General features: G+C 37.5%; 1 long non-coding RNA gene across 1 annotated transcript; it reads right to left on the reverse strand.

Annotated features, from left to right (window-relative positions):
* Positions 1 to 6,419: 6,419 nt before the first annotated feature.
* On the reverse strand, positions 6,420 to 8,018 carry LOC141929838 (uncharacterized). Its single transcript, XR_012625120.1, has 3 exons — positions 7,937 to 8,018; positions 6,810 to 6,871; positions 6,420 to 6,483 (listed from the first exon to the last, which is right to left on the reverse strand). It is a non-coding gene; the product is annotated as an uncharacterized LOC141929838 (long non-coding RNA).
* Positions 8,019 to 10,787: the final 2,769 nt, after the last annotated feature.

The following is a 10,787-nucleotide window of genomic DNA, read 5'->3' on the forward strand; positions in this document are numbered from 1 at the left end:
CTCTTTGTGTTTCCTCAGGAGCTTAATTAACATATACAATTAGACCTGGGAATTAGGAACTTGTCTGCTAAATGCTAATACCTGGGGAACACCCAAACCAGATTTCTGAAAATCTCCAAAATTTTGGTGTTACAACACTTTGAGGGGAGAAATCGTTGTGTGTTCTTCACAGAGTTTGATTAGTCACATAATTCACTAAATCTAGCTGAACTTCTTATCTTTAAGACTAACACAAATCCCACATATATTTATGTTAACCCTAAGCTACAATGAAAGAAGCATGGTCTGTAAATGAGGAGTTTTAAATGAAAGAGGTGGTTGAAGTATTTTGACCCTATTCAATGAAGGTCAGTTTTCCTCTGAATTATACCTGTTTCCTTGTCTAGCATTTTAGATACCTTCCAAGTGTCTATCGACAGAGTTTATAAGTGGCATTCAACAATGGAGAAGAAAGGAAGCTGCTCACAAAACGCCCCCTTTCCCCATGTGATAAAAAGCAGAGTTCCAGAGGAAGAGACAAAAGAGTGTTTGGGTCCCAGTTGTATGTGCCTATGGGAAAGGACTGGTGAAAAGAGGCCAACAGCTCCGGGAAACAGGGACGGGAGGGAAGAGCACAGATCGGCTTTATGAGCTAGCAAATGATGGATGGCTAAATGCCAGTTGAGAGCAATACATACTATTGAGTTTGCATTGTTGCGATTATTAAAGGTTATTTTACTTTTAATTTTTTGTGGTAGGTGTTCTTACTCCTTCCTTACAGAAACCCTTGATTTTCACTTGCTAGATACTTAGATGTACTTGTCATACCCAAAAGGTGATTTCAGTTCTTGGATGCCAGGAAACCTTTCCACTGATCAAAACACAGCTGCACAGCCTTGCTTGATCTATTAATGGGTGCCACAACTCTGGGGTATGTCTGTCTATACCTGTGAAAATAGATATAATTAATATAACAGATATCATATGTATATGCAAATCCAGATGGTAAAAATGACTTATAGTAAGACAAGGTTTTCATTTGCCAAACCAAATCAAGATGTCTGAATCACTTAATCAAGCATGTGTAATCTGCACTCAGACTACTGCTGCTGCAGTGACATCAGCATCCTCTTAATCTATTTTATTTTACATTAAGCTTTTTTTTAAATGAAAGATCTTAAGAAACACAATTTTTTAAACATACTTTAATTAGCTTTTCTAGGCTGTCACCTCTCTGCAACCTTTAAAAATCTCTTTCCATTATTTCCCACAAGTTGCTTGGGCATATGATGTCAGACCATAGGACTACGTGAATTGTCATTCAGTGGACACTGATCTTGGGTATTAAAACAATGAATGAACAAACTTCTATCTGTTTTATATAAAATGCTTTCAGCGTAAGACAGGGAACAGAATATTTACTTATAGATAACCTTTTTATCCATTACAGAAACGCATACCATCCCCTTTACTAACAAATAACAGAGAGGCAATATCTTCAGAATGCTTTATTATATTAATACATTTTGTATTACAATTTTATCTTCCTCACTTTGACATTTATTTCCCCTTTAATGAGTCAAAATGCCTAGCCAAGAGCTCTTGACTTTAAGCACATTCTTAACATCAGCATATTAACTGTCACATTCAGGCTAATAGGCTTAACTTATCTGTTTGAGATCTTTGTCAAACAAGACCCAAACCCCCAGATTTAAAAAAAAAATTGATATAAATGGAATCTTTCACTTTAGTGGCACTGGAAAGACAATAATACTGCTTCATCATCATCATAATAATACAAACACTCAGTATTATGGTTTTGCTCCCACCTATCTTTAACTGTGATAAGTGTCTCTTCTTGTAATAAAAGATACTGAACAAAAAGTAGTTTAACAGCGATTTTGAAGTCTTGATTTGCAACAGTTAGTCCATTCTGAACCCTTCATGTCTTTTTGTACTGTGAGGGCAAACAATTGTTGTAGCTTTCATCATGAGCTCAAGCATTACATTTTAGCAGACCGAACTTAAGTGCATGCAGATGGGTGTAACATCAATTTTTTTAAAGGATATTACAAAGCCAACTGTAAGCAAATTAATGCAAAAACAAGAGGGCATTTTTTCATAATCTTGGGCAAAGTTTCAAAGCACCTCAGGTTCCTCTCAGGAATCTAGATGAAACAACTGCAGTTTTTGAATATTTTAAAATACTGGCTCTTAAATTACATTAACATGAATCACATTATCAATGCAAGGGAAATCATAAATGAAAATAAACACTAATGTGATCTATTTTCAAGAACAATTTTAGAATCAGATGACTATTTTAATGGAAGGAGATAAACAAATGTACCTGGCCTTTAGACAAGAGTCCCATCCTTTTCCTCCCCCTTAATCCAAAACAACTCTGCAGGATTTGAGGTTTCTGAAAAAACAATAGTGATAGACTTTCCATATATGCCCTTATTTTTTTTCTACTAGAAGAGCTTTACATACAGTGGTTGAAATTCTGTGTGGACTTGATCTTTGCACATTGTTGTCCAAAGGGCTATTTCTACCTTTCTCCGTGACACTGGGTCAGAGCTCACTGCTCACAGGAATGTGTCTTGGTAGGTCAGAAGTCAGAGAAACTGAATGCACTCTTGGAGATTGTGCCCACCAAAGTGTTTCTATATTTAAGCTGTCTTTCAGTGGTTATGGTATTTCTGAATTCTTACTCTTTTCTTGTGAAACTGGGAGATAGGGTTCATTTGCTTCCTTGTTTGCATGTATGAGGAAGTGAGAGGAAAAAAGTATAAATTCTTTTAAGAGTGAATGCCACATGAGATAATTCCATTTGCCTGTCTGATCTGGCATTTTCAACTCAATTTCTCGGTTTCTCCTGATGAATAATCCAGCTCTTCCTGGTACTATGAACTGTTTAAGTGCTAGACAGATGCTACAATAATAACAATTACAAATAATTACTCTAATGGGGTGACCGAATAACACTAATTAGTTGGTGTGATGATGTTTCCATGACAAACTCCAACTTTATGGAGTTGTTGATTTTTAAGCCTAAAAGCTTTCTGATATCCTCTGTCAGGCAACAGTGTGACTTGACCACCTCAATTAATAAATCTCTCTTGCTTGATGCATATAGCCATGGACTGTGCTCCTACTTAAGTCAAAATTTCAATCAACACCTAGTGCAGAACTACATTTAGGCTTAACTATAGACACTCATAACAAAGCAGATTTCCTGATGAATACTTATGGAATAATGTCATTGCCTATTTCCTGAGGAAACTTTAAAAATAATAGAAGTTTTGGTGTGCACATGTACTATGTTACATGTTGTGAAATCTATCCCTGGTTCAGAACAACACTTCAGACTGTTGCTAACTCCAAGCTGATTAACTTCAGTCATCAAATACAATGGATTTACAGACATGTCTAAATTTAAGATTAAGTAACATTCAGAATAGAAGTGTTTTACCGAACTGAGTGTTAAGCTGAGGGATGCTCTTGTTCAACCACAGAGGACAGAGATTCTCGCTGAAGGAATATGTAGGTCTGTGTCACAGATTAAAATATTTGGTGTCATAATAGTGCTTCTGGAATTGAATATCTATGAACCTAATTCTCAATGCTTTTGCATTAAACTGTTCCTCCCAGCACATACTGAACAACAGAAATAAATTAGTATGATTTTAAAAAGCTTTACATCTGTTTAAAATTTAAACCATATCACACCAGTGATACTAGTAATTTTGAAGGCCCTATGTGCTTCTCATCCTTCCCCTGCTAAGACCAACAGTTCAATCAACAAACCTTTTTTTTTTTTTTTTTTTTGCATTTTGTGTGGTATTTTCTTCCTTTCTATACCACATCTTAACTGTAGAGATAAAAGAAATTTAAGAATCATGCAGCAGATCATCAGTAAACTTTTAAGGTCTGCTGAAACAAAATCCACAGGTCCACTGAAATAAACTACAGGTATCAACGAGTTTACAATGATTCACATATATCTTCACTATATTCTGTCAGAAGGGATGGATGCTCTTCATCCACTCTAGTATAAAAATCAGACACATCGATATAAAATCTGGGCTCACCCCACAATTTACTGCCACACTTTCTGTTCTGCAGCTGACCTGTGACAACCCCATGCTCACAGACAGGGAGAGGAAGCTGTAACCATCCAGAAATCTTTCAGACCTCATGAGCAGTGATTCCACAGTTGAAAACTTTCGGATAGAGACAGATCAGTGCTTTGTTAAATCAGAGACTTAAAACACAAAAATGACTGGGGAAGTCAAAAGGATGGATTTTTTTGTAAAACTCACTGGGTCACCAAACACAATCACCAAGTGAGCAGAGTTCTTCACTGGATATTAACTCACCAAGATGTTTCTCCACACACATTTAATGCTTCTTGTAACCCATGAATTGTTTTCTCAAAGAGCACTCTTATCAGCCATTAGCACACTTGGTCAGAGTTGGAGGCCTGGCTGTTAAAAAGTGCTTTCACAATATTGGTCAGTTGTTTCTCCTGCCTGATGTCTCTGTAACAGGCAGTTCAGTGCAGCCGCTAGAGCTTACAACTTTCTCATTTGCTTGGTAGCTTCTTCACTGAGTTTAAGCAATAGTGATATCACTGCTAGAGTATGTCAGTCACTAACATCTTGGAAACAGAGGAGGAAAAGAAACAGACTTAAAATGCCCAGATGAGATAATAACAATATGGACATTCTTATCGCCAGTAACAATATGAATATTATCGTCTTTTGACAAAAGGCTACAGTAGTTCAGAAATGAAGAGGGTCTTACAGCTCCATTGAGTCGGTACCCCAATAGAGTTATGCTAGTATATATGGTTCCTTGGAGTATTAAAAAAGGGAATCAGACTGGTAACTTCTAATTAAGTAGTGATAGGTCAGAGAATAGAATGCTGTATGTACTTTGGCAAGTCAAAATTTTACCCAGTTGATGCACACTGTATAAAATACCATTTTTTGTTTTCAGACTCAAATTTCAAAACATTTGACAAGTTCCCAAACCTGCTAGTAAAAATCCCCAAGTCATGAGCCAGTCGGATAAAAATCTGTTCATTGTAAAAAGGGAAGGGGGTAGGGTGGGGAAGGAAAGGTTTGTTGATAAGTTTGCTACGCTATTAAAACGTTTAACCACAGCCTGGGGCTCAAATCAGCATTCATGTGAAGTTCCTATTTATTAGAGTATTTGAAAAGTATTCAGCAAAACTGTTTTTTTTTTTTTTTTTTGAGGGAGATGCACCCTGGTAATCAAAGTGTAAGATTAGATCCATTTCTTAGGAATACAGAAATGCGAGTGATAAAAACAGTCCAAAATTATACTTTATCTAAATATACTATATAAGTATACTATATATATAAGTATACTATACTAAATAAGCAATAAAATAACACAGGATAAAATGGACGAGGAAGAAATCACAATGGCATTTATCAAGATGAATTCAGGACCACACCGACTTGTCTAAATCTATATAAAGAAAATAGCCTGCAAGTCACTCTGAAAGCGATGGGAACCCATGCTTCAAACACATGTCTTGAAAGAATGTCGGAAATCTCGTTCCTCTTTTGGCTGCGGTTACAGATGCTTTCTCCAGACAGTGGGCTCACTAGTTTCAATTGTCTGGAGTACTCAAAAATACATTTTCCCCTGGAAGATAGTCTGCATATGCTTACAATAAACATTAACGAAATCAAATGACTTTCACTTCAGGATAAATACTTTCAAGTAAGTCTGTTAGAGACACTTACAGTAAATTGCTATTAATTAGTTTTTTCAATCTACTTAGGTTGTACTAATGAACACAATCACTTCTAACATATTTATATGCTGGATAAATCCTGCCTCTCTATATATACCTGTGAAAGGCCCAAGGTAAAATGGAGATATTCTGCTGCAGGAACACATAGGTGCCACTTTAGGACAGGGGAACGATCCTGCTGGTTGAGGAACAATCAGGAGAAGCTGTCTGCACTCCTGCCAGACAGCCGCCCTGGTGCCTGGGCTTGAGTGGGGCAAATTCTGCCGCTTTCTGGACACAAAACATGTAAGTTACATAACACTGAAACTCTCAGCTCTGCAAAGCCAATGAAACCACATTTTCCTATAACCGCTACTTCGCCTTTTTGCATGTTACCCACTTGTAATGACTTGTTGTAAATTATATGATGGTATCTCTAGAGATAGGAACTTCTTTTCTTATGCTTGTGAACATAACCCAACACCGTGAGGTCCCCAGCCCTGACAGGACATTTCAGGGCATTACTGGAAGGACAGCAGTCATACTAATACCTCTCAGCTCCCTTTTGCTAAGCCCAAATATGGAACAGAAGTAAGAATTAAAATTACGTCTATACCACAATTTAAAAACAGTAATGTTACCTTCAGCAGTTTGAAGGTGGTTACTGGAAAATCCCTAGATACAGCAGGCCAAATTTCTTGGTAATTTGCTTCACCAAGTCCTAAATAGTACTGAAATGCAATTAAATTATTTTTAGAAATTATATGCTCTCTTTTTGTGTAATTTTTCTTAGCAGCTCTGAATACCTAAAGAAGTATTGCAGCAGACCGTAAGGCCTAGTTGTAGCTGAGAAACCTGCATGCATCACATAAAGCGTATGATTCCACAACTCATTAAGTCTAATTTATGGCATATGTAATTAAGCACCTTTGAATTGAACCCAGGTCTCTAGAGATAATAACACTTAGAACTTATATAGGGCTTTTCATCTTCAAAGTGCTTTACAAACATTAACTAATTAACAACATAATAAGACATGAAAGGCCAATGTACTTACCCATAGTGCTGCATAGCCTCTGTATAATTCAGATTTTGATGTTTTTCAATGCAAGATCCAATCTGGGTGCACAAGGAGGATTTACTTGTGGTCCCCTTCACAATCAGAAAGCATGACTTTGTACATATCATATATCTGAATTCCCAGAGTACATCCCTTCTCTGCTATTTATTGTTGAGTCAGAAGAAACAGTTCCCAAAAGTGAAGGAAGGTATGGAAAAGAGCAGCTCACATCAGTCTATGATGACATTTGAGTTTCCTGGGCTTTGGAGCCAGAGTAATGGGGCCTAATGCAGGAAGGAGTTCCCAGAGAGTTCACTGCATAAGATTTCTGGTATCACTTAAGTCCATATCCTTCCAAAGGTAAATCTAATAATAATTACAGAAAGTCTCTAGGCACTGGCTAAACTATCAGGGAAAAGACCACATTTCAGCTCAAACACATTTTATTGGTAAGACCTACAATGTTTTCTTCCTTCTCTCTGCTCTTCTGAAAAGTCTGAAATATCTACCCAGTTTGTTTGTTAGTTTTTGAGGTTTTTTTTAATCTCTTGGTCTAATTTACACACAAGCCTCTTGAGACATTGTACATTTGCCTTATTATCTCAATGAATGTTTTCTTGGTGATAGCAATGTTGGAGATGCTATATCAGGTTACCTGAATCCCTCCTGAACACTACCAATACAGAAAGATGAAGGATAAAATAACATAGAGAAATACGGAAAGATGAAGGAGCAAATAACATGAAGAGTTTCAGTGACCAGTCCTTCAGACATCAGCCTGTGTCAGTGATCATTTTCATGAGCTCAGAATGTTGACCATTGTCTCTGTATATGCTGTGTTTAAGCATCACCTGTCCACCAGCTAAAAAGATAATGGGTATCATGGCAGTACCTCTTGTCTTTCTCCAGACAGTGTCTGCCTCTGTCCCCCTGGGGATTCTGCTATGCACCAAAAATTGAGAATTTGGAGACCAGTGGAAAAATGTACCAAGCATGTAAGGGAGAACCATGCATATGTACATCCCTAACTCTGCACATTAAAAAATCTCAGAAACAAATGCAAATGACTCAGTGGTAGTGGCACAGGTGGAGCCCCATGAGAAATTAAAGAAAATGAGACATACCATGGACCAGAAAACAAAATGTATGCGGAACCAGCAGGCTTTTGTGCTTTCCCCACAGACAAGCAGTCCAGAACAAATCCTGAAAGGTAACAATCTCACAGTAGTAATGCCTACAAGAGATCCTATGATAAACATAGGGTCTAATTAAAAACGCTACAATTTTAAAATGCAAATGTAGAATAGAACTGTCAAAATGTTTTATCCCTAGAGTGTGAATGCTAACCTTCCCATACTTATTATATAGCAGTACATTTTAATCTGCCTGGAGCAGAGTTGAATAAAGCAAGCATCACAAACACAATCAAATGGATATTTGAAAGCACTGCTCTTCACAATAACTGTGTCTGAGCAAAGCTTCAAATGTTGATCAATTGATTACCAAAATCAAAGAATACATTTCCCAAATGAGCTTCTACAAAGCGCTCAATAGCACCAGAGAAAACAGCATAAAGCTCCACAGAACAGCAGTCTTCTCTAAAATATTTACAAATGCAACTTTTTACTGCTTTCCTGGTTTATAGCTTAGATCTGCACAGATCTAGAGTGAAGAATAAGCACTTCTGATAAATCAATGGTTTGATTCAGTTTCAGAGTGGCAAATTCAGTTAAACAAAGACAGAAAACAGTTTGAAATGATCCAAAGGTATACTTCAAATCTTATGGCAAATCACAGTCTCTCTTGTACAATTGCTTAAATGACTTTCGGACCTTTAATAAACAAAATTACAGCAAAATATATAAAACGCTCTAATTGCAAACCACGTGTGAACATTCTTATTTCATAAGGCACAGCTCTTGATTTTTTTTTCCTTAGAAATAAGACAGATCTATTCACACTTATCTGTCCCTCTGGAATTTTCTTTCCTCACAACATTGCCTGTAAGAGTACTATATAGTCCTTATAAGGGTATATAAAGGTGAGATGCTTGGCCTGGTTTTGAGTTTGTCTCGGGCAGTTACTATTTGCTCAGCAGAGGCCTCTGTTGAGCTAACCACAGTTCACAAGAGCACTCATGGGTATTCTCCAGCTCCTCCCCACACTGGGACAGCTATTATTGAGAATGACTAAATAGTAACCATAACTACTAGCATTCTGTCCATCTGCCATCTCCAGTGAGTTGGTTTCTGCTGCTGTTGTGGTGCTGTACTTCTACTGTTTCCTTTTTCATAAACGGGTTTCTCTGTCAGTCAACTTCAGAGGATAACTGCCCACCAAATACACCCAGTTTTCATTTAGTGACTTTAACCTGAAAAAATGAAAAGTAACTTTCAACCTGAAACAAAGATATTACTTACACGAGCTTCCTTACGTTTTATGCTCCTTCTAAAGGCAGGTTTTCTTGTATCACTTCTTGAAGTAGCCTCATCTGTTGTGCTCTGCTGTCTTCACCCCTGAGCTGGGTGCAGATTCTGCAATACTTCCTCTACAGAGCAAAATTCAGAGTTGTTCCTGAGCAAGTAAACTCTCAGCATCTCAGTAAGAGGCCTTTTTCCTGAAAAACACAATGGGATTTTGACACCATTATGTGACTGCTGTCCTAGTCTGGAAATTTTAAGGGAAAAGCCTGAAGGATCAAACCTGTTTTGTTGATTTAAATGAAAAGTTTGCTCAAGAACAACTTAAAATACCAGTTGAAAAGCGTCTACCTTCAGAGCTTCTGACATTTGATGTTGAGGTTCTGACTATATTAGGATGCAGATTCTATAGCCCTTAATCTTTCCCATAAGCCACTGCTTCATTAAAGGGCAAAAAACCCAACCACCCACACCACATCACACTCTCAGTAATTCTTAGAGTAACAGAGATTACACTGACCTGCAGAATTTTTCCTTTTCTACACAAATACCTTTCTAGTATACACCTCTGCTGAAATCCTCTTGTGTAAGCAGAGCGCACTCCAGCACTTATTGCATCTTAAGCAAATGAACAAATATTTAGCCTTATGACAATTAGGCAGTTGTCTCTTCACCTGTACCTTTCATCTCTGATCTGGAAAAGAAGCATGGTGGAAGGAACTACCAGGAAAAAAAAAAAAAAAAAAAAAAAGAGAAAAGGACAGAAATGATGACTGGCCAATGTTGACAGAGGAGCCAGAAACATGGGAGATCAGCAGTTTATAGGGAAGGTATATTTTAATCCTTCTTACATTTTTGCAGTTCATTTCACCTGAGCTGCACTTGAAGAAAATCTCCTATTGCTCTGTGCATTGTGGTAAGGAGGACTTTCAGAGATCACACAGATAACACAGGAAACCTCCTGCTGTTCTGTATGTCCTCAGGGTGCCAAGGGAGATGTCACAATTTCTGTCTCTCACTGGTATTTGCTGTTTTTCCAGACACTCACCAAGGACACCCACTCTTTCAGCAGCAGCTGGGTGGGATAAGGAACATTTTATTCAACTCTGTCCTCCCTTTGCCAGTTAATGAGAGATTTTGGATGGTAAAACCAAGGACATTTTTCTTCTAGTGCTGCATGTGGACCTGCCTTCCCTTCCTTTTGATCCTGCACTACTGTATCATATCATCCTTCAGTATGTCAGTCAGCCCCTAAACTTGGGAGGAAACAGCAGCAATTCTGCCTCTGGATCTTGTTTTTATATAGGTCTGCTAATCAAATAAATTTCCTTAGTCTTGCAACAGGTGATTTAATGGTATTGTTAATCCCATTTTAAATGTACAGAACTGAGGCACACAGTAATTGCTTGGACAGGAGGCTGGGCCCCAAACCCAGATTTCCTGTTAAACTCTTCAATGTTCATTCATTTTCTGATACTCCAGTTTTTTCTTTTTGCTCTAATGTATTTGCATAACAGGTACAAAAAAAGGTATCAGAGCCAAAAAGAAGTCAATG

Source organism: Strix aluco, chromosome 14 (assembly GCF_031877795.1).
Source record: "Strix aluco isolate bStrAlu1 chromosome 14, bStrAlu1.hap1, whole genome shotgun sequence".
Lineage (NCBI taxonomy): Eukaryota > Metazoa > Chordata > Aves > Strigiformes > Strigidae > Strix > Strix aluco.